The sequence below is a fragment of the Schistocerca nitens genome, chromosome 5, assembly GCF_023898315.1.
Source record: "Schistocerca nitens isolate TAMUIC-IGC-003100 chromosome 5, iqSchNite1.1, whole genome shotgun sequence".
Classification (NCBI taxonomy): Eukaryota; Metazoa; Arthropoda; class Insecta; order Orthoptera; family Acrididae; genus Schistocerca; species Schistocerca nitens.
Genome location: NC_064618.1, coordinates 633,539,225 through 633,564,915, shown reverse-complemented (window position 1 = coordinate 633,564,915; position 25,691 = coordinate 633,539,225). Strand labels below are relative to the sequence as shown.

Below are 25,691 nucleotides of genomic sequence, written 5' to 3'. Positions count from 1 at the left end.
ATCCCGTTCAGCTGCTCTTCCAAGTCCTTTGTTGTCTCTTGACACAATTACAATGTCATCAGCAAACCTCAAAGTTTTTATTTCTTCTCCATGAATTTTAATACCTACTCCGAATTATTCTTTTGTTTCCTTTATTGCTTGCTCAATATACAGACTGAATAACATCGGGGATAAGCCCTGTCTCACTCCCTTCCCAACCACTGCTTACCTTACATGCACCTCGACTCTTATAACTGCCATCTGGTTTCTGTACAAATTGTAAATAGCCTTTCGCTCCCAGTATTTTACCCCCAGCACATTCAGAATTTGAAAGAGAGCATTCCAGTCAAATAGAAATATTAATCCTTAACTCTGTATTGCAATATATATTAAAAAATCTTGTTTCATATGTGTATTTCTTGTGCACTTGACACGTTCCACGTCTTAACGGCTACCGTACAGTGCGATTGATCCACGGAACGCGCAACTAACTAACTAACTTACTAACTGAGATTAACACAGTCTTCATCACTGTATATCTGATATGCACTGTAAGGCAACCCCACTTGTCCAGGTGGGGTAATGACATATGGCAATAACTGTGGAACTCCAGCAATAATTTCAGCTGAACTTGATGCACATATTAATTAGTACCGGTACCAAAAAAGGTAAAAGGTTAGGACACACCTGTCATTGCTGGGAAAGGGGTTTGTGGTAGGGGAGGGTGGTTGGCGACGTGAAATACAGAAAAAATAAAACAACTCTAGGGCATGGAGACAAGTCACTACCAAACTTAGAACACGTATCTAGGAAAACATACAGATAGAGTGCGACACCTCAGGCTATAGTGTTGGATGTGGGTTCCTCAACAACAACTTCGGCAATTTCAACTCAACTTGGTAAGTATGTGACCTACTATCCAGATAAAAATTTTGGAGGAACAGGAACCTAACGCCTTTAGGCGTTAGATGCATGTTTGGTGGCATGACTAGCAAAATGAGTGGAAAACGAACAACGGTAGTGTCTAATACATAGTCTTCGTGGTCTTTAGGTAAATTGGTGAGAGTCCTGTCGACATTGAAAACCTAGGGGTGAGGGTGGAGGTAGGAACGAGTGACATGTAAGTCATAATTCTGGAATGAGCATTATGATCAACCAAAAATCGCAAGGGTAGTCCTTTAACTATGGTGAAGTAAATGGAAGTTGCCATGTTTCACCCCCTGTCACGTTTTCTTACATCGAGAGGGCAAACTAAAATTTTGTAACTATCAAGTTTCATGTTACCTTAATACTGCAATGAATTTGAAAAGAATTTAAATAATATACTGTACTTGTACTTAAAAAAAATTTTACGTTACAAACAGATTTAATTCCTTTTCCTATCGAGTATAAAATTGAGGTAAGCAGTTAGCTGGGCAACGTTAACTTATCAACATGTGGATGTACGAGTACAGTCTATAGAACTCACGAGATTTTTCAGCAAGAATTTTGCACCATGCTGGGGGCAGGATCGAGAACAATTTTCCACACGAGGACTCACCATTTTGCACCCTCCCCCTCCCCACTTTTCCATCGTACATTTCCATCCGTGTCACTCTTCGCTACTAATTGTGTAGCGCGCTGTATACAAATCTTGACCTTGGGCACCTCTCCCACATTGGCACCCGAAGCGGCCACTTCTAATTGTGGTACGTCCTATATAGAAATCTTACAGTTACTGCTCATAGGGCGCGCCCCTCGGCCTGGCTCCCCAAACGCACCTTGTGTTGTTTGGGCCTTAAACCGGCTCTGGTCATTCTTCTTGTCCACACAGTGCAGCATTTATTTCTGTCTGCCACAGTAGGTGATCTAACAGCGATCGCAAACGAGGCACGTACAGAAAATAATGGAAGTTTTTATGCGTAACGAAGCGTGTGACATGCCGTCGGCAGTATGTGTTCGTCACTCCCTCTTTTGACATTGTTAGCATCTCGTTAAATACGTTTCACAACAGCTGCAAGCCACCTCACTGAAGACGCACTGTTAAAAGTTTTATCGTTTCCTGCCATTAACAGTTTCGAACAGTTTCGTCAACATCGGATGGCTGAATTACAATTACAGGACGAACTGCTTATCATCTTATTAAACATTTTTATTGATATTGTGCTCGCCGGTGAAAATAATTTCTTATTTAGAAATAATCAGAATTGAAACGAAAATCAAATTAAATACGGCAGAATAAATACGTGGCCCATTTATTATTTTCCCAAAATTTTCATATTTCGAGTTATATATTTCGAGTTATATATTTCGAGTTATATATTTCGAATTATACCCTGGCACTTGAAACCGAACAGCCTGATCTCACGTGCACATCACGTTTTTTGATGGTACTTATGGAACAGGCTGTTCGAGTTTCTGATTCACTTCTGAGGCGTATGAAACATAATCTTACCATATTTGCAGAAAAGATGGAAATATTCGCTTTCAAAGATGGGGATAACTGAGTCGATACAAATCGAAGGATCATGGTCGTTCCTGACAGCTTTCCAGTAGCCACATCTACATCCACATCGGTATACACACACCGCATGCCACCGTATGGTGCATGGTGGAGGGTCGCTTGTACCACTATTGGCCATTTCCTTTCCTGTTCCTCTCGCATATCTAGCGTTTTCTCTCAAACGCCAACCCGTTATTAATATGGCCCATCTCAGTTATTGCTATTCCTACAGTAATCTGATTTTAGCGTTATTAGCTAGTGGCATTTGTGAGAAAATGTGGGGGTGCAACCGTGTCGTTAGGTATTATTTTTTCGGTTGTCCTTCCTGCCTTCCATGTTAGTTCTGGCGGCGGCCACCCTGTGACCTATATTTGACACACAAATCTCATTGCAATTAGCACGGCAGTCGTCTGACCGGTCTTAATGAGCATCCATGACATGTGGCGAGCTGGGCACTTAGATAATAAGCTACTTTTGAGGTTCACAAATTGGCATTTACGGCATTTATGCCGTCATGTTACTTTCTTGAGCCTATGCCGCATGTCGGACCATTCGCAGTTGGTTTGTAGGTTATATGAGTCTGGCAAGGAGTGTTTCATTTGATAATTCATTCCTGGTTTTTCCAGCTAGGCCCCATTTACTCGGTGTGGTACTAGTTGATTCAAAGAATCTTTTCATGCCACACCCACGTAGCATCTCACATGCAACATGATAAATTTGTTGAATGTTTTACATGAGTGCGACGATTTTCTCGTATGCAATCGAGGTATGACCTGATGTTCAAGTGTATGGACCCTTTTAGTGTTGATTTATCGTATACAATATCCCTCTTAGCTTCCCATGTTTTTGTGGAGCCCAAAGATGTGATTTACATCCTGAAACCCGAAACGTGTGTACGATGTTATCCAAATTAAGGATATGTCAAGTACATCTGGAGAGGATTTATTCATCATGAAAAATATATACAAATTGTTCAGAAAGTAGACTGTGGCTTTAAGAGTCTAAGGACATAAAACAGACAATGGTTGAGAAGGGAATGAGTTAGGTTTATAGCCTTTCCACTATGTTATTAAACCCATACTTAGAGTAAGCTGGGAAGGAAAGTATAGAGAAAATTCTGAAAACAATTAAAGTTAAAGAAATTGTAAGTAATAGGCACCCAGGCGATTTCAGGACAATTTGTTAGTGTGGGTTGCCTACATTCAGGGGCAAAGCATACATTCAGAGGCATACCTATTGTTCTCTTTTTATTGACAGGTCTTTAACCTATTGTTCTGCTAAGTGAATTATGATCCTTCATTTTGATCTATAGCTCCTTATCCTATTGTTCCCCCCACCCTCCCCCTCCCACTCCTCCTCCTCCCCCAACCCATCAGGAAACGTCCCAACACTGGTGTGTAAAAGACTCAGTTGATCGGTCATTTGGAGGGAAAGCGATTGCAGTGTGTGGAATATTGTTTACACAGTTTAGACAGTGTGTGAAATATTGATTATTTAAACAATTTTCGGGATTCAAGGCGGTGTGTGGCATATAGTTTACTTATTTAGTTAAAGAATTTGTCAGGAAATCGATCGCACTACGGAATATATAAACAACTGCAACTTAGATTATATTTGCTGCCAGAGTCAGGTGTTTATGGCTCTTATTGTCTATTTTCCTCACTTTCTGAAGTACTCAGGTGTCTGAACACAGCTGGAAAAATCAGAAACATTACATATCGAAAAGTTCATGACATATTTCGAAACCCAGCGTCATTTTCTGCAGATGGAATCTCAGTGGCAAACTAATTTGTACAGATCGAGAAACATACAGCAGTCATATTGCACTGACGGTTAAACCCTGCAAAAGTGGTCTACAGAGCATGAATGGAATGAAGTGCGGTGTAGAAGCCACTCTTTGGGGTCTCCCGTGTCTCTCTCAATCGTCAGGGCACCACAACGAAGGTCAAAATCGTCCAATGTCATAATTACAGACCACATTACTAAATACCACTAACCACGGACCACATATCGGCCTCCTTCGATCTCGCAGCTCCCAAACAAAGCATCAAGTGGCGGCATTCTGTTATTTGGGAAATTGCAGACTCGTTCCTGACCCTGCCTTTCTCAAGAGACCACTGATAATGCTAGAGGCAAAGAAAGAGCTGATGCGATTCTGATATCAAAAATAGAGTTAAATAAGCCTGTTGCACTATCCTTTCCAATTAATTGTTCAACAATTTACAGGACTCAAATAGATCCCTTAAAACACTCACCTCCACCTTACAATTGTCCTTCTTTGTATTTATAATACACTACTGGCCATTAAAATTGCTAAACCACGATGATGACGTGCTACAGACGCGAAATTTAACCGACAGGAAGAAGATGCTGTGATATGCAAATGATTAGCTTTTCAGAGCATTCACACAAGGTTGGAGCCGGTGGCGACACCTACAACGTGCTGACATGAGGAAAGTTTCCACCCGATTTCTCATACACAAACAGCAGTTGACCAGCGTTGCCTGGTGAAACGTTGTTGTGATGCCTCGTATAAGGAGGAGAAATGCGTACCGTCACGTTTCCGACTTTCATAAAGGTCGAATTGAAGCCTATCGCGACTGCGATTTATCGTATCGCGACATTGCTTTCTCGCGTTGGTCGAGATCCAATGACTGTTCGCAAAATATGAAAGAGGTGGGTTCAGGAGTGTAATACGGACGGACGTGCTGGATCCCAACGGCCTCGTATCACTAGCAGTCGAGATGACAGGCATCTTATCGCCATGGCTGTAACGGATCGTGCAGTCACGTCACGATCCCTGAGTCAACAGATGGGGACGTTCACAAGACAACAACCATCTGCACGAACAGTTCGACGACGTTTGCAGCAGCATGGACTATCAGCTCGGAGACCTTGGCTGCGGTTACCCTTGACGCTGCATCACAGACAGGAGCGCCTGTGATGGTGTACTCAACGACGAACCTGGGTGCACGAATGGGAAAACGTCATTTTTTCGGATGAACCCAGGTTCTGTTTACAGCATTATGATGGTCGCATCCGTGTTTGGCGACATCGCGGTGATCGCACATTGGAAGCGTGTATTCGTCATCGCCATCCTGGCGTATCACCTGGCGTGATGGTATGGGGTGCCATTAGTTACATGTCTCGGTCACCTCTTGTTCGAATTGATGGCACTTTGAACAGTGTACGTTACATTTCAGATGTGTTATGACCCGTGGCTCCACCCTTCATTCGATCCCTGTGAAACCCTACATTTCAGCAGGATAATGTACGACCGCATGTTGCAGGTCCTGTACGGCCCTTTCTGGATACAGAAAATGTTCGACTGCTGCCCTGGCCAGCACATTCTCCGGATCTCTCACCAACTGAAAACGTCTGGTCAATGGTGGCCGAGTAAACTGGCTCGTCACAATACGCCAGTCACTACTCTTGATGAACTGTGGTATGGCGTTGAAGCTGCATGGGCAGCTGTACCTGTACACGCCATCCAAGCTCTATTTGACTGAATGCCCAGGCGTATCAAGGCCGTTATTACGGCCACAGATGCCTGTTCTGGGTACTGATTTCTCAGGATCTACGCACCCAAATTGCGTGAAAATGTAATCACATGTCAGTTCTAGTGTAATATATTTGTATGTAAGTCGTCGTGGACTCATTACTTACATATTCCGCCCTCACAATAATATTCCGCACATCAAGACGTTTCATTCGAACCCAAACTCAATAAGATAAAGTCAATGTTGTATGAATTCATGTAAAATATGCAAATAACAAGTAAGCGCACCGTGGTTGAAATACTCGAGGCGGGTGTACACACATACATTCCAGACATGACGGTCACAGGAGCGTTTAGTTTGAGAGAGGCAGACCGCATGCCAGGGGGCTGATCCGTTCAGAGGACGACCCAGCCTATCTATGTTGACCGGTGACCGCCCTTAGAGCAGACAGTGGTTGCCCGAGTGAAAGGAGGAACGACCCCGTGTTTGGCTTAAAAGCAAATTCCGCTATATTGTGTGGGAGCGGCCAGCCTACACATTCTTTATACATAGCATGCAGTTTCAGAGATTTTCAGAGGGAGACAGCAAACACCAAACGCCAATACTACAGGTTTCCGGATTGATCGCCTTAAACGAAACGTCATTCTCCAGTTTTAGAAGAGCAATGCTGATTGGCAGACGATATTTCTGACGCCTTGAGCTGAAGGAGTAATGGAAGAGACCCAAAGATATACCCCTTCACGTCTGGCATGCAGAGGGGCTGCTCCGTTGTCGCTCTTGGAGCGAGAACACGTAACAAGAGCGTGCACGCTCGTACGTGTACTCAAAGAGCGAGGAACAAGTCTCTCCTCAGTACTTCACTGGGAGAGCACCTCTGTCGAGAGCGAATCAAAGTGCGACTCTATATTGAGTCCTTGCGATTAAGCGTTGTTCACTGTGTTGGCCGACACACTTATTGTGCGGTGTGAACGGACAGAGTTATAGTTAAACGCCTGCGAGCGAATTATTGAGTGGCATCGCGGTGGACTAGTTATCTGACCGGTGTACCACGCCAGTAGTTAGACTAGGGGCGAATAGGAGTCCTTGACTTCATCAAGGTGTAGGGAGAGTTTGATTGGCTAAGGTCAATCCATATAGAACGAGAGTTATCTTATTTGTCAGCAGTGAGCGGCGCAGACAGCAGTCATCCCAGCTTAACGGTATTGTGCGCTACATCTTTTGCGAGCCCCATATTTCCTCCACAACAGTACCCTTCATTGCATTTCACACACGACAGCCTCGACCGTACCTAGCAACATTCTAATGGATAATTATTCAAGTTGAGTAGGCACGGCTCTCAGCCATTCTGCCAAGTCGATAACAATCTTAAACTTTGTATAGAAATTTCATTAGCGAATCCTATCCTTGAGAGGTAACTTCACATTCCGAAAAGAACCAGGATATAACTTGTTCAAATCATCACTAAAAGTGCCATTGTGATTTCTCAGATATTTTGCAAAATAAATAATAATTTTCGTTAGTTTCATGTTTTTCTTACACTAACTAGCACTACTCCAGTACCCAAGTATCCCACTAGTTATGTAAGAAATTTTGTGAATTTTTGTGTCATTTCCTTACAGTGAACGACTCCAGAAGATATTTATTGCTGAAAGTTTTTCAGGCATTTTTCTTTAGAACGTTAGGAGCGTCTGTCGACTTCTGTAGTAGTGTGTGGGTGGAAACTGCATCTTGCAGGAGCCACAGGGTAAAGGGTACATCTCAGATTAATCCGTTGCGCAGCATGACAGAATAGCAAACCCCCGCCGCTCACAATGTCAGTTCTAGTATAATATATTTGTCCAATGAACACCCGTTTATCATCTGCATTTCTTCTTGGTGAGCAATTTTAATGGCCAGTAGTGTAAGTATTTTCAACGTTTGAGTATCGCACACAAACATTATGCAAATCAAGTAATGAAATTTCCACCACTAATAGGTCATAGCGCTAAATATATCTGAGGTCTTGTGTGCACCAACGTTTGAGAGCACAAACACCCTCCTCCTCCACAACGTTCCACTAACCATATCTGATGAAAAAAAAAATTACAGATTACACAGACTAGTTATTGTGAGATGCTCGCCGTTTGCTGTCTGCAGCATAGCCTCGATCCTACCGGCTGAGAGGGACGCACACCTGAAGGTATGCGTGGACACAGGGCAACCAAGGAAACAATAAACTGACCAATCGGCAATTTGATGTCCCGAGTGGGTTTTTAAAAGTACTGTAGAATTACTAAATTGGTTCTCTCCACTACATTCGGTTGAAGGAAGGAAGGTTCTACTGGATGACAGAATAAAAACAGTAAATATCTCTGGAAGACAGTCCACTGCGATGTTTTCAGAAGTGCTGCCGGCCGCGGTGGCCGAGTGGTTCTAGGCGCTTCAGTCCGGAACCGCGCGACTGCTACGGTCGCAGGTTCGAATCCTGCCTTGGGCATGGATGTGTGTGATGTTCTTAGGTTAGTTAGGTTTAAGTAGTTATAAGTTCAAGGGGACTGATGACCTCACATGTTAAGTCCCATAGTGCTCAGAGCCATTTGAACCATTTCATACGTGCGAAGTACGACATACTTAACCACAATCCACTCTGTATCAATAAGCTGTCTTGGTTACATGTCAAAGACAGCTGAAAACTCTCGCCTATCCCACGTACTCACCTCCCAGACGTCCACACACACCCTGCCAAAACTCAAACCCTCAAACTCCACCATCACCAACGTTCACAGACCAGAGAAACTACACCGATGGTCGCAGCCGTAGTCGTGGATGCATGTGTATGCCAGAGTGCACCACCACCGACCATGGAGGGCATCCAGGGATGATTGGAGTGGTAGGAATTCGGATGTTACCAAAAGTCCAGTGCAAATGTCCATCATTTTGAATCTTCTCTCACGCAACACACTCACGTGTCCACTCATACAGCACACTGCTCACTTCGCCAGCCCTCGCCCTCATGGACAAGATCACGCAGGTTGGCCCACTCTTTGCACGCATCAAAGGCTGAGATAATCTGTTACGTCCGGTTGCTGAGTGCTCGTGACCGCCCTTGCAGGCAGCAGCGGTGCACTGCGAAACAAGCAGCAGCTTGGACGTATTCAGCAGTTCTAAACAATTCCACCCCAACGCGAAATGTAGATTCCTCCTGTTTATACGAGAAATTTGACAATGCATAGCTTTTCACTTCGCTAAAGTGCCGTTACTTGTTGTGAAACTCCTGTACAGGACAATGACATAGGCTATATTCCCTCTAAGTATTCTTTCATTAGGTAAAAAAAGTCTTTCCTTATCTGTCATGTCGTGCATCACAGGACAAGAACATTAAACTCATTTTTGGCTCATGACGGGGTGCTGAGAGCTATCTCTGTCACAGGACGCCTCCTCACATTCGAACTCTTGAGATAACCAAATGTTTCGCCAGATATGAAGTCTCTTAAGGTTTTATACTACATCTCACTTTATAAATTCGGTAATACATATGATTTTATTACGTTGGTGTCTCTCCTTCTATAGGTGCACGATTGAAATGCCGCCTGGTGGGTATAAGCGACGGCTAGGGCACCACAGATATGATTCTTCACTTGGTGTGTTTTTTTTTTTTCGTTGCAGCGATATCTTTTAACGATATTTAAATCGTGCACCATCGTAATAAAATCGGGTGTGTCACCGAATTTATAAAATAATACGTTGTATAAAACTTATGTTTAAGCTTCTCTGTGCCGTTACCTTAAGAGAATTCATATGTGGCGAAACATTTGGTTACTTTAAGAGAGAGTTGGAAAGTGAGGAGGCGTCCTGTGACGTGGTAAATCTTAGCACTCCGTCATGATCCAAAAATGAGTTTAATATGCGTCCTGTGATGCATGGCGTGACAGATAGGGAAACATTTTTTCTACTTGATGAAAGAATACATAGAGGGAATATAGTCTATGTCACAGGGCTTTACAAGTTTTACACAACAAGTAACGATACTTTAGCGATGTGAAAACGTGTGTATTATCCGATTTCTTAAGTCTTCGAAAAACTCTTATAAATGCGTGAGAAATTCGAAGTGTATAGTCAACAATATCTTTGCTCCCGATTGCGTAAAGTGGGTTTTTAAACTGGGTGGCCTATGTCGGGGTGGAATTGTTAAGAACTACTGTATAAGTCCGAACTGCTGCTGCTTGTGTCGCAGTGCACTGCTGCTGCCTGCGAGGCCAGTCACGAGGAGTCAGCAACCAGAAGTAACAGATTAGCTCAGCCATTGACGTGTACAAAGAGTGTGCCTTCCTGTCTAATCTTGCCCACGATGGCGAGGGCTGGCGAAGTGACCAGTGTGCTGGGTGAGCACGACAGAAGCGGAAGTGTAGGTGTGTTGCGTGAGAGAAGATTCCGAATTCCTACCACTCCAGTCATTCTTGGATGCCCTCCATGGCCGGTCGTTTGGCACTGTGGTGTAAACGCGCGTCCACGATTCCAGCTGCGGCCATGGGTGTAGTTCCTCTGGTCCCTGAACGTTGGTGATGGCGGCGTTTGAGGAGTCTGGCGCGCTGTGTGTGCCCGTCTGGGAGGTGAGTACGCGGGATTTGCGAGTGTTTTCAGCTTTCTTCGACATCTAGCCATGAAAGCACATTACTACACACTGGATCATGGTTGAAGTATTAGTTTAGTTTAGTTACATCATGTTCCATAGATCATTTTCACGATTATTTTATCGATATGATGTGAAACAAATTAGATTACAAGATACATATACACACATGGTTAGTGCTAATATTAATATTACTGAAATTTAAGTTATACACATGCAACTACATTTAGAGGTACAATTTTTTTTTACCTGTTCTGAAACAGAAACTCGTCCATGGAATAGAAGGAGTTGTCCAAAAGAAATGATTTTAAGCTGGATTTAAAACTTGATCTATACCTGTAAGACACTTCATGTTCTTGGGTAAATGATCAAAGATTTTTGTTACTGAATAATGTACTCCTTTCTGAGCAACTGACAGCTTCATTAACTGATAGGAAAGGTCATTTTCTCCTCTAGTGTTGTACGTATGAACATCACTGTTCTTCGCGAATTGAGACGGATTATTTATAACGAATTTCATTAGCGAATATATGTACTCTTATGGTGCAGCTAAAATACCGAATTCCTTGAATAGGTGCCTACATGACGTCCTTGGGTGAACACCACTAATTATTCTCACTGCTCTCTTTTGTGCAAACAATGCTTTATATCTAAGTGGTGAGTTACGCCAGAAAATTATTCCATAAGACATTATTGAGCGGAAATAAGCAAAGTACGTTAGGAGGCTGATCTGTTTATTACCAAGACTAGCGATTATACGAAGAGCGAAAGAAGCTGAACTTAATCGTTTGAGAAGCTCAGTAATGTGCTTCTTCCAGTTCAAGTTGTCATCAATGTGAACACCAAAAAATTTTTAGAAATCTACCCTGTTAACTGAGCCCTGTTCATGTTATTGTGGTCTTCAGTCCTGAGACTGGTTTGATGCAGCTCTCCATGCTGCTCTATCCTGTGTAAGCTTCTTCATCTGCCATTACCTACTGCAGCCAACAGCCTTCTGAATCTGCTTAGTGTATTCATCTCTTGGTCTCCCTCTACGATTTTTACCCTCCACGCTGCCTTCCAATACTAAATTGGTGATCCCTCGATGTCTCACAACATGTCGTACCAACCGATCCCTTCTTCTAGTCAAGTTGTGCCACAACCTCCTCTTCTCCCCAATTCTATTCAATACCTCCTCATTAGTTATGTGATCTACCCATCTAATCTTCAGCATTCTTCTGTAGCACCGCATTTCGAGAGCTTCTATTCTCTTCTTGTCTAAACTATTTATCGTCCACGTTTCACTTCCATACATGGCTACACTCCATACAAATACTTTCAGAAACGACTTCCTGACATTTAAATCAATACTCGATGTTAACAAATTTACCTTCTTCAGAAACGCTTTCCTTGCCATTGCTAGTCTACATTTTATATCTTCTCTACCTCGACCATCATCAGTTATTTTGCTCTCCAAATAGCAAAACTCCTTTACTACTTTAAGTGTCTCATTTCCTAATCTGATTCCCTCAGCATCACCCGACTTAATTCGACTACATTCCATTATCCTCGTTTTGCTTTTGTTGATGTTCATCTTATACCCTCCTTTAAAGACACTGTCCATTCCATTCAACTGCTCTTCCAAGTCCTTTGCTGTCTCTGACAGAATTACAATGTCATCGGCGAAGCTCAAAGTTTTTATTTCTTCTCCATGGATTTTAATATCTATTCCGAACTTTTCTTTTGTTCCCTTTATTGCTTGCTCAATATAAAGATTGAATAACATCGGGGTTAGGCTACAACCCGGTCTCACTCCCTTCCCAACCACTGCTTCCCTTTCATACCCCTCGACTCTTATAACTGCCATCTGCTTTCTGTACAAATTGTAAATAGCCTTTCGCTCCCTATATTTTACCCCTGCCACCTTCAGAATTTGAAAGAGAGTATTCCAATCAACATTGTCAAAAGTTTTCTCTAAGTCTACAAATGCTAGAAACGTAGGTTTGCCTTTCCTTAATCTTTCTTCTAAGATAAGTCGTAGGGTCAGTATTGCCTCGCGTGTTCCAACATTTCTACGGAATCCAAACTGATCTTCCCCGAGGTCGGCTTCTATGAGTTTTTCCATTCATCTGTAAAGAATTCGCGTTAGTATTTTGCAGCTGTGACTTATTAAACTGATATTTCGGTAATTTTCACATCTGTCAACACCTGCTTTCTTTGGGATTGGAATTATTATATTCTTCTTGAAGTCTGAGGGTATTTCCCCTGTCTCATACATCTTGTTCACCAGATGGTAGAGTTTTGTCAGGACTGGCTCTCCCAAGGCTGTCAGTAATTCTAATGGAATGTTGTCTACTCCGGGGGCCTTGTTTCGACTTAGGTCTTTCAGTGCTCTGTCAAACTCTTCACGCAGCATCATATCTCCCATTTCATCTTCATCTACATCCTCTTCCATTTACATAATATTGTCCTCAAGCACATCGCCCTTGTATAGACCTTCTATATACTCCTTCCACCTTTCTGCTTTCCCTTCTTTGCTTAGAACTGGATTTCCATCAAAGCTCTTGATATTCATGCAAGTGGTTCTTTTCTCTCCAAAGGTCTCTTTAATTTTCCTGTAGGCAGTATCTATCTTACTCCTCGTGAGATAAGCCTCTACATCCTTACATTTGTCCTCTAGCCATCCCTGCTTAGCCATTTTGCACTTCCTGTCGATCAAATTTTTGAGACGTTCGTATTCCTTTTTGCCTGCTTCATTTACTGCATTTTTATATTTTCTCCTTTCATCAATTAAATTCAATATATCTTCTGTTACCCAAGGGTTTCTACTAGCCCTCGTCTTTTTACCTATTTGATCCTCTGCTGCCTTCACTATTTCATCCCTCAAAGCTACCCATTCTTCTTCTACTGCACTTCTTTCCCCAATTCCTGTCAATTGTTCCCTTATGCTCTCCCTGAAACTCTCTACAACCTCTGGTTCTTTCAGTTTATCCAGCTCCCATCTCCTTAAATTCCCACATTTTTGCAGTTTCTTCAGTTTTAATCTACAGTTCATAACCAATAGATTGTGGTCAGAGTCCACATCTGCCCCTGGAAATGTTTTACAGTTTAAAACCTGGTTCCTAAATCTCTGTCTTACCATTATATAATCTATCTGATACCTTTTAGTATCTCCACGGTTCTTCCATGTATACAATCTTCTTTCATGATTCTTGAACCAAGTGTTAGCTATGATTAAGTTATGCTCTGCGTAAAATTCTACCAGGCGGCTTCCTGTTTCATTTCTTAGCCCCAATCCATATTCACCTATTACGTTTCCTTCTCTCCCTTTTCCTACTCTCGAATTCCAGTCACCCATGACTATTAAATTTTCGTCTCCCTTCATTATCTGAATAATTTCTTTTATCTCATCATACATTTCATCAATTTCTTCATCATCTGCAGAGATAGTTGGCATATAAACTTGTACTACTGTAGTAGGCGTGGGCTTCGTGTCTATCTTGGCCACAATAATGCGTTCACTATGCTGTTTTTAGTAGCTTACCCACACTCCTATTTTTTTATTCATTATTGAACCTACTGCTACATTACCCCTATCCTTCTACCGAACTTCTCTAATTCCCACTATATCTAACTTTAACCTATCCATTTCCCTTTTTAAATTTTCTAACCTACCTGCCCGATTAAGGGATCTGACATTCCACACTCCGATCCATAGAACGCCAGTTTTCTTTCTCCTTATAACGACGTCCTCCTGAGTAGTCCCCACCCGGAGATCCGAATGGGGGACTATTTTACCTCCGGAATATTTTACCCAAGAGGACGCCATCATCATTTAACCATACAGTAAAGCTGCATGCCCTGTTCATAAGCTACATAAATTGTCGGTAGGACTCTATTCAGCGTACAGAACTGGATATAGTGAGTTTTTTCAAAATTATGGAAGAGTACACTTTCTGAGAACCACTTAATAATTCTTTGAAAGACGTTCTTAATAATATCTTCAGCCGCTTTTCCTGGAATGGGGCATATTATAACACTTGTATCATCTGCAAAAGGTACTAGTTCTGCTTGCCAAACGTTAAGTGAGAGGTCATTCACATGAATAAGGAACAGCAGAGGACCCAAAATTGAACTCTGTGGGACTCCCTTTGTGATAACTACCCATTCACTAGAATTTACCACCCTCCCAACATTATTTGTGTTATTCAGCACAACGTTTTGCTTTCTGTTCGTTAAGTATGATTCAAACCAGCTGTGTGTATAGCCTTCAGTTCTATAAGACCTGCGTTTTTCTAAGAGTGTGATGTGATCCACACAATCAAATGCCTTGAAAAGATCACAAAAAATACCAGCTGGCGATAATTAGTTATTTAGGGCTTGTACTATTTGATGCGTAAATGTGTAGACAGCATTCTCAGTCGAGAAACCCTTCCGGAATCTGAACTATGACATGCTGAGTAAATTATTTTCATTTAAATGTGAGAATACTCTTGAATACTTAATTTTTTCGAATATTTTAGGAAATGAAGTCAGCAGTGAGATTGGTCTATAATTATTTATGTCACTCTTGACCCCTTTCTTATGAAGAGGTTCGACAATTGCATATTTAAATCTGTCTGAAAAAGCCGGCCGGGGTGGCCGAGCGGTTCTAGGCACTACAGTCTGGAACCGCGCGACCGCTACGGTCGCAGGTTCGAATCGTTCCTCGGCCGTGGATGTGTGTGATGTCCTTAGGTTAGTTAGGTTTAAGCAGTTCTAAGTTCTAGGGGACTGATGACCTCAGAAGTTAAGTCCCATAGTGCTCAGAGCCATTTTCTTGAATTTTGTCTGAAAAAATTTCCTGCGCCAGCGGAGCATTACATATATCACTAAGGATTCCACTTATTAAATTAGAACAACACTTCAAAATTTTGTTAGAGACTCCATCAACACCACATGAGCTCTTGTTTTTCAATATATTTATAATTCCCTTAATTTCAATGGTTGGACGTTGGTGGTATTTCTAAAGGCCTAAAGTCCTAGGGAATGACATTTGTAACGTATTTTTTCGATTTTTGCTGCTACATTCAGAAAGTTATTGTTAAAAATACTTGCAACTGTGAATTATGACGCCCAACATCATCATTTAGATTTATTGCTATGGTATGCTGTGCACTGTCAGGCTGCCCCGCTTCCCGTTTGACAATATTCCACATGGTTTTAATCTTATTATCCGCATTATTGATTTATGTCAGAACACATAAACTTCTCGTGTTTAGCATTTAAACTCAATACATCGCAGTGGACTCTCTTGCAGTGGTGTTTGTAGTTTTATTCTATCACGCAATTGAACCTTCCTTCCTTCTTCCGAATGTAGCGGAGAGAACCAATTTAGGAATTCTACAGTACCTTGAAAAACCCAACCGCGACGTTAACTTCCCGACTGGACAATTTATAGTTTTCAATAGTTGTACTGTGTGCATGCAAGCTTTTGGGCCTAGGTCTCTTTCCCTGCCAGTGCGGACAGGGGCTACGCTGTAAACGGCAAACGGCCCGCGCCTCGCGATCGCTAGTTTGTGTGTTGTTGTTGTGGTCTTCAGTCCAGAGACTGGTGTGATGCAGCTCTCCATGCTACTCTATCCTGTGCAAGCTTCTTCATCTCCCAGTACCTACTGCAACCTACATCCTTCTGAATCTGTTTAGTGTATTCATCTCTTGGTCTCCCTCTACGATTTTTATCCTCCACGCTGATCTCCGTAGATTTTTTTTTTCATAAGATTTGTTTAGTGGAACGTTTTGGAAGAGGAGCGTGTTTGTGCTCTCTAACGTTGGTGCGTGCAAGACCTCAGATATATTTAGTGCTACGATTTATTTGTGAAGGAAATTTCATTACTTGATTTGCATAATGTTTGTGTGCGATATTCAAATATTGAAAATATGTATTATAGCGAAGAAGGACAATTTTAAGGTGGAGATGAGTGTTTTAAGTGATCTATTTGAGTCCTGTTAATTGTTAAAAAATTGATTGGAAAGGGAAGTGCAAATGGGTTATTTCACTCTGTTTGTGATACCGAAATTACATCAGCTCTTCCTTTGTCTCCAGCATTAGCCACACTGTATTTTGAGGGGAGATGCAAACCCCCATCTGTATGTTTTGAGACGTTGGTTCACACATACAATCGGGGAGTGGCCTCTTGAGAAGGACAGGAAGCGAGTCTGGAATTTCCCAGTCAACAGAATGCCGCTACTAAATGCTGGTTTTGGGGGCTACGCGATCAAAGGAGGCTGATATGTGGACTGTGGTCGACGGTATTTGTATCGTGGATAACACAGGAGGATGCTGTGGTACAACTAGGATACACACACTCTCTTACAAAAGAAATGAGACGCTCAGAAGGGGAGGAAGAAACTAAGTGAATCTTCACAGTTTGAGAGAGCATGTGATGTCATTTCATTGCTTACAGTATCAAGTCAAATTTACAAGGAACTTGACGGTATCAGCCCACTTATCAGTACGATAGTGCACCCCGTCTGGACTGGATGCACGAACTGATTCGGTTGGGAAGGGTGTTATTTCGGATGTATCCTCTGTTGGGGCAAGTGGCCCACAAATGTTGTAACTGATCCCTGATGATCCGGACGGTGTTATATCCGAGCTGGTCCCACACATGTTTTGTCGGAGACAGATTTCTTGCTGGCCATGGGAGTACCTAACACCATGCAGACAGTTCACATAGACACGTGTCATGTATGGTCGAGCGTTGTCTTGTTGTCACGTGCAAGGCAACACATGAGGATGCAGAATGTCCCTGACGTACCGTTCTGCCGTTAGAATTCCTTGAATCACTACCAGCCATGACACGGGGTCAAATTCGATAGCTCCGTATACCGTGACGCCGGGAATAACACTGGTGTACCTGATCCAAACATGGTAAGAACGGGACGTCTCCTCACGTCGCTGCTATATTCGCCGAGAATGGTCATCCGGCGTCAAAAAGAACCGCCATTCAGTGCTGAATACAATGCGACGCCATTCATCAGCTGTTCATGCTTTCCTGTCACAGCCCCACTCCAAACGTAGCCTTGTCTCTTGTGACATTAATGGCAGCCTATGCGTGGGGTGGTATACTTCCTACTCCAGCTGCTGCTAGACCCCGACTAATGCAGGACTGCACAGAATGTTGGATGTGGTCTATTACTTATTCTTGAATGTCAGGCAGAGATGTGAAGGGGTTACAGTGTACACAGTACGACGATCCATCCTTGTGCTGGTAAGATGTGGTCGCACGGAACCTCGACGACACGTATACCTGCCCTCATGTTCCCATGAAACCCAACATCAGGTCACTGCCACACGCGAATTCCCGACAAATGTGGATACTGTACGATTCGAGCAGCCAGCCAAATAGAGACCCACAGTGAGGCCTCTTTCCAACTCTGTCGGGTGCTGATAACGTTTTCTCAAACTGATATGCAGCATCTCTGTGTTCTTCACAGTGATCATTCAACAGATGACGCTTTTCACACCCCTTACACACACTGCGAGGCCAGGCAACAACACTAAACGCGAACAGCACTTGGTGGCCGCTCTACCTGTCATAGAGAACTGCAACTCGAATCATTTATTGCAGAGTCCCGCTAATCCGAACCCCAGTAATCCGAACGTTTGCTTAATCCGAACGTGGAAAATGTTAGTCTAACTATGGAAAAATGCTGTACATACACACTATTTTAATTTACACAGTACAGTAAACATGTATTAGAAAAATTGGCAAGAAAACATTAGGTTGAAACAATCCATAACAATGAAAGAAATCTGTCAAACTTACTAAAATACAACGCAACATTTTATCCCTACTGTTTAGACGACAAAAACTCAGCCTGTTTTTTGGCGTAATGAAGACAGTGTGTTATACACTCCTGGAAATTGAAATAAGAACACCGTGAATTCATTGTCCCAGGAAGGGGAAACTTTATTGACACATTCCTGGGGTCAGATACATCACATGATCACACTGACAGAACCACAGGCACATAGACACAGGCAACAGAGCATGCACAATGTCGGCACTAGTACAGTGTATATCCACCTTTCGCAGCAATGCAGGCTGCTATTCTCCCATGGAGACGATCGTAGAGATGCTGGATGTAGTCCTGTGGAACGGCTTGCCATGCCATTTCCACCTGGCGCCTCAGTTGGACCAGCGTTCGTGCTGGACGTGCAGACCGCGTGAGACGACGCTTCATCCAGTCCCAAACATGCTCAATGGGGGACAGATCCGGAGATCTTGCTGGCCAGGGTAGTTGACTTACACCTTCTAGAGCACGTTGGGTGGCACGGGATACATGCGGACGTGCATTGTCCTGTTGGAACAGCAAGTTCCCTTGCCGGTCTAGGAATGGTAGAACGATGGGTTCGATGACGGTTTGGATGTACCATGCACTATTCAGTGTCCCCTCGACGATCACCACTGGTGTACGGCCAGTGTAGGAGATCGCTCCCCACACCATGATGCCGGGTGTTGGCCCTGTGTGCCTCGGTCGTATGCAGTCCTGATTGTGGCGCTCACCTGCACGGCGCCAAACACGCATACGACCATCATTGGCACCAAGGCAGAAGCGACTCTCATCGCTGAAGACGACACGTCTCCATTCGTCCCTCCATTCACGCCTGTCGCGACACCACTGGAGGCGGGCTGCACGATGTTGGGGCGTGAGCGGAAGACGGCCTAACGGTGTGCGGGACCGTAGCCCAGCTTCATGGAGACGGTTGCGAATGGTCCTCGCCGATACCCCAGGAGCAACAGTGTCCCTAATTTGCTGGGAAGTGGCGGTGCGGTCCCCTACGGCACTGCGTAGGATCCTACGGTCTTGGCGTGCATCCGTGCGTCGCTGCGGTCCGGTCCCAGGTCGACGGGCACGTGCACCTTCCGCCGACCACTGGCGACAACATCGATGTAGTGTGGAGACCTCACGCCCCACGTGTTGAGCAATTCGGCCGTACGTCCACCCGGCCTCCCGCATGCCCACTATACGCCCTCGCTCAAAGTCCGTCAACTGCACATACGGTTCACGTCCACGCTGTCGCGGCATGCTACCAGTGTTAAAGACTGCGATGGAGCTCCGTATGCCACGGCAAACTGGCTGACACTGACGGCGGCGGTGCACAAATGCTGCGCAGCTAGCGCCATTCGACGGCCAACACCGCGGGTCCTGGTGTGTCCGCTGTGCCGTGCGTGTGATCATTGCTTGTACAGCCCTCTTGCAGTGTCCGGAGCAAGTATGGTGGGTCTGACACACCGGTGTCAATGTGTTCTTTTTTCCATTTCCAGGAGTGTATGACGTATAGATGCGCCATCGTCTCATACAAATCAGATTAGCAGGGGTACCAGGGGGCTGTTGCTCCAAATAACGTAGCGAGTTAGCTTCTTCACATCCAGGGATTGTCTGTATCATTTGTAGTAGATTTTCCTCTTCATTTTCAACTAGGTTGTCCTGAAATTCAAGAGATGTCCACAGTTTTCTCCACGATTTTCTCACAGTGTTTTCTGAAATATTTTGCCATGCCTCAGCGGCCCAATAAACATCATCCGTCGCATTGGTATTTTTTATTTTGTCCACTAAAGGAATGCTATCATCTCGGATCAGCATTGTTAAAAAAAATTTTCTGTAAATCAGTTTTAATGTTTGCACTACGTTCTAGTCCATCGGCTGTAGTAGTGGTGTAACATTCGCCGGCAAAAACTTCACCACAATTTCTCCATCAGATAATTCCTCAGTGCTGGGGTGAGATGGCGCATTATCAATCAAAAGGATTGGAGGGGGAGACAAATGATTTTCCTTAGAATACTGTCTAACAGAGGGAACAAACTGGCCGTGAAACCATTCTTTGAACAGCTTACCATCCATCCATGCTTTTTCTGGTAGCGATAATATACGGGCAGGGACTTCAGGTTGCAGTTTTTAAAAGCTCTGGGCCTAGCAGATTTGCCGATCAGCATTAAAGGCAGCTTCTGATTACCAGCAGCGTTGCTACACGCTAATAAAGTCACACGATCTTTGCACTTTTTAAAACCAGGAGCATCATCTTCTGCTTTTGATGCCACGTTCTTTGTTGGCAATGCCCTAAAATTAAGGCCAGTTTCGTTAGCGTTATAAATTTGTTGTGGAGAATACTTTCCCTCTTATCATTTTTTCAAACTCACCCACGTATGCCTTCGCTGCATCACGGTCAGAAGAAAGCTTCTCTCCAGTAATTGTTAGCTGACAGATTCCATGACGTTTTTTGAATCTGTCCAACCAATCCGTACTCGCACTAAAAGACTCATCACCATTCATTAGCTTGTTAGGCAAACAGCGTTCTCCTGAACCAGTGTTCCATTCAAAGGAGTTCCCCTTTCTCTTTCTGCGTAAACCAAAGGAAAAGAGCTTCATCCATTTTTATCGTACTGGGACTATTTCAAAGTCTGCCGAATTTCGAGTGTTTTTCCCGAAGACGTTTCACAGGACTGTTCAAGCTTCACTCGGTTTTCTTCCAATTCCAAATGGTTGCCTTACCAACACCCAGTTCCGTTGCCAGTTTAGATACATTTTCACCTTTGTTTATCCGCTTCAAAGCACTCAGTTTTACTTTGAGAGTTAACGTTGTATGTTTCCGTTTACTCATGACGAAAATACGTACACCAGTACACCTGAACGAATACAACTGTTACGCGTGCCAGCAATCGATAACTAAGAGAACCAAGCCCTTTGCGAACCAACTGACAGTGCACTGACCTCAGACACTACAAAGGTCTCAACAATGCACAACAACAAGGGCAGGGAGTAAGAGTGAGGTCTCAACAATGCACAACAACAAGGGCAGGGAGTAAGAGTGAGCCAACACTTGTTCCCATTTGTTACCATGGTGCACCTATTTATATACTTGGTATACTTCATTCTAGAAACTCGTCACCGTAATTCCAGCTAATCCGAACAAATCGCCAATCCGAATAAATTCCGGTCCCAATAAATTCGGATTAACGGGACTCTATTGTACATGCGTGTCTAAAGTTACATTGTCTTCTGACCGTGTTTTCTGTGTACTTACCGTTGTTTATCACGCAGCTCACTTACGGCTGTACATAATTTCGGTGACTGTGTCTAAGTGCCTAAAAGTGAATTTTTAAAAGGCTTCGAGATCGATTGCAAAACAATAAACACAGCTGAACGGAAAATTAATGTGAAACTAGCGTGAATGCTCAAGAACTAAGTGATTATGACCTGAGACGATTAATATCCAGCATCATGGAAGCAACACTTGTTAAATTCGTCAGTAAGTGACGTCTTAACCAAACAGAAATAATTGACTTTGGTACATTTTAGATGAAGAATTACGAGGAAGTGTTATACCAAATGGATACCGCATTTGCTTAACAGTGTGCAAAAGCAAATACAGCAACAAATTTATCAGAAATGGTTGTCTCATTTTAAAGTGAATTTAACCGATTTTGGGCACCAAATTCTCACCAAATTTTTCAGCACTACACTTCTCAATCTAAATAACAGTTAAAGCAGAGCTGTTGAACTTGGGTTTTCGTCAGTCTGAAAGGTTGGTTCTTTTCAGAACTAAAAGGACCTCTTCTATGCGTTGCAAAGTTGAACCACAACTATAGGATAATACGCATGGAATTTTAAAACGATAACTGGAAAATATCATGCATGGTATTCAGACCATCGAATTAAAGGAGCGTGAACATTTATAGATAAAAAAACGTCTACCACTAAATATATTTGTGTCTCGTAAAAGTTTTGAGTTCAATCAAGATACATCATTAACACAAGCGGAAAAATGCTCAGCTCGGAGCACAAAATATACTAATATGATCTAATATGTTTCTGTTGATTTAAAAGACTGTTACTGAAAAGTGGGGTACCATCTGCCTCATTCTGTCTTCCTTGACACCTTTAAAATTTCCCGAAGAATTTTGGCATGCGAACATATCCACGCTCTTTTTAACACACCCCTAACTCCCATTAACTTGCTTAACTGTAGCTCGCTCAGATCGCTGTAAGTTTCAGCCAACTCAATGTCATTACCTCTTTGTGTCTCTCTGTTACTGGCTCCTGTCTCACGACCACAGCCTCCTTCGTTCTGTCCTACTACTGCTGTCTCTTGTCACTGTCATCGTCTCCACCTTCCTCTCTCTTTCATTCATTCCTTCCCACTGCTACTGTGTCACTATCTCTCTCTGCCTAAATGAAGCTGTCACAGGTCCTGTCTCTCACTATCACGGGCTCTGAACCATATCCACTTTCTCCTTCTCTTTATTCCTGTCTCAATAGCACCGTCTCCTTCACTCTTTTGCTAGCCCTGTTCCGTCACTGTCAACAACGTTCCACTGCCATTATGTCCTCCTCTTTCTTTCACACTGCAGTAATTGCAATTATTTTCTCCTTTGCTCTTTCTGTTACATAACCAATGTCTACTATCTTCCAGTATTTACTGCTTTTTCGTCTTCTTCTCAACGCCATCGTCTCCTCCTCTCCCAGCATAAAAAAGTGCTAATATGTTCGCATGCTAAAATTTTTGGGTAAATTTTAAAGGTGCTGAGGGAGGTAGAAAAGTAGGGCAGCGAGAGAGTCACTGTGAACACTTCAGTGATAGGGCTGTTCTCATCAGAATCGACAACACGTCAGCACCAACAACGTTTGTTGAGGTATACATGCCGACGCTGAAAACAGAGGATGAAGTGATACAGAAAATATATAAGCATATTGAACAGGTAAATCAGAATGTAAAGTGGGATGAAAAGCTAACATTTACGGGCATTGCTACGCTGTAGCAGGAGAGGGGTTCGAAAAGGGTTACGGGAGAAAGTGGGCTTGGTACCAGAAATGAGAGAGGAGTAAGACTAATCGAGTTTTGCAATAAATTTCGGCAAGTAATAGCGAATACTCTGTTCAGAATCACAAGAAGAGGAAGTCTACTTGGAAAATGCCGGTATGTGCGGAAAGATTTCAGTTAGATTACATCATGGACAGGCGGATATTCTGAAGTCAAATATTGGACTGTAAGGCATATCCAGGAGCATACGTAGGCTCAGACCACAATTTAGTGATGATGAAGCGTAGGTTGAAGTTCAAGAGAATAGTCAGGAAGAAAAATGTGCAAAGAAGTGGGATACGGAAATACTAAGGAATGACGAGATACGCTTGATTTCTCTGAGGCTATGGATACTGGAATCAGGAATACTTCGGTGGGCAGTTCGGTTGAAGAGGAATGGACATTTCTAAAAAGGGCAATGGCAGAAGCTAGAAAGAAAAACATAGGTACAAGCAAGGTAATTGTGAAGAAACCATGGGAAACAGAAGAAATAGGCGGACTATTCGGAAAGTAACGTCCGATGGGTTGCGAAATGGAATTCACAGAGAAAATCCGATGAAGTTTTGCACAGATGTGTTGGGCAGTGCCTCTAATACGCCCGTCGACCGCGTCATGTCGCTCTTTTCAGTTATGAGCGCACAATCAGCATGTAAAGATGCTTAGAACAATAATGTCTCCCACCAAGTATGAGGGCGTGGTCTTAGGATATCGCGTGATGTCCTGCAGCCCATATAACATAACTGTCATACGTTTTCTTCTGCATGACAATTCTCGGCCCACTCTGAAGGGGCAATGGAGATGCTCCTGCAGCGTTTTCGATGGCAAGTGTTTGATCACCCACAATAGAGCCCGTAATCGACTCTCCCTGAGTTTCATCTCTGCTCACAGGAACCAATAGCTATGAAGACAACGTTCTGGCACAGACAACGAGCTGCAGACCAGCTTAGAGATTTTGCAGGAAGCACATATGACTTCGTTCTAAGACGAGGGTATTTGGAAAGTTGGTACAACGCTACGACAGATGTCTAAATCGGAGCGGCAACTATGTAGAGAAGTATCTGGAAGGTGTAGCTAACTGTTGCAAATAAAACATTTTTGATTTTCACGGTGGTTTCCATTTTGCGACCGATCGGAGCTTGCTTTCCGAATAGGTCTCGTACTTCAGTTGATCGACATAAGACGGAAGTACAAACATGTTCAGAGAAATTTAGGTATACAGAGATACAAGTCACTTAGGAATGAAGTAAACAGAAAGAACGTGGAAGATAAGGCGAAAAGGCTGCATGAGGAATGTGAATAGATCGAAAAAGAAATGATTGCCTGAAGAACTGAGTCGGCATACAGAAAAGTCAAAACAACCTTCGTTGAAATTAAAAGCATGGACGGTAGCATTAAGAGTGCAGTGGGAATTCCTCTGTTAAATGCAGAAGAGAGATCAGATATTGCATCGAAGGCCTGATGGAGTTACAGAAGAAGAAACAAGAGTCGATAGGTGAGATATAGGGGATGCAATATTAGAATACAATTTGAAAGAGCTTTGGAAGACTGAAGGTCAAATAAGGGTGAAGAGATAGATAACATTCCATCGGAATTTCTAAACTCAATGGCAAAGTGGTAACAAAACGACTATTCACGTTGGTGTGTAGAATGTATGATATACCATCAAACGATATACCGTTAGACTTTGGGAAAAACATCGTTCACACGATTCCGAAGATAGAAAGAGTCTACAAGTGCGAGAATTGTCATACTATGAGCTTAACAGCTCATGCACCCAAGTTGCTGACAAGAATAATATACAAAAGAATGGAAAAGAAAATTGAGGATCTGTCAGATGACAATGTTTGACTTTACGAAAGGTAAAGGCACCAGAGAGGCAGTTCCGACTTTTCTGTTGATAAAGAAAGCAAGACTGAAGAAAAATCAAGACACGTTGATAGGATTTGTCGACCTGGAAAAAAACTTTCTATAGTATAAAATGGTGCAAAATGTTTGAAATTCTGAGGAAAGTAGGGGTAAGCTACAGTGGAAGAGGGGTAATATAGAATATGTGCAAGAACCACGAGGGAATAAAACGAATGAGAGACAAGAATGAAGTGCTCTGATTAGACATCGAAGAAACAATGTTGGAAATAGAAGAAAGATTTAAGCGTGAGGTTAAATTTCAGGGTGAAAAGATTTCAATTATAAGATTGGCTGATCACATTTATGTCCTCAGTGAAACTGAAGAATTATTACAGGGTCTGTTGAATGGTATGAACAGTCTAATGTTTACGGAATATAGATTGGGAATAA

At 43.0% G+C, this 25,691-nt stretch overlaps 1 protein-coding gene across 1 annotated transcript in view; it reads right to left on the bottom strand.

Annotated features, from left to right (window-relative positions):
* The window catches only part of LOC126260634 (venom allergen 5-like), a 157,219-nt gene that overhangs the window by 106,575 nt on the left and 24,953 nt on the right, over positions 1-25,691 (bottom strand). The gene's annotated exons all lie outside the window — the stretch shown is intronic.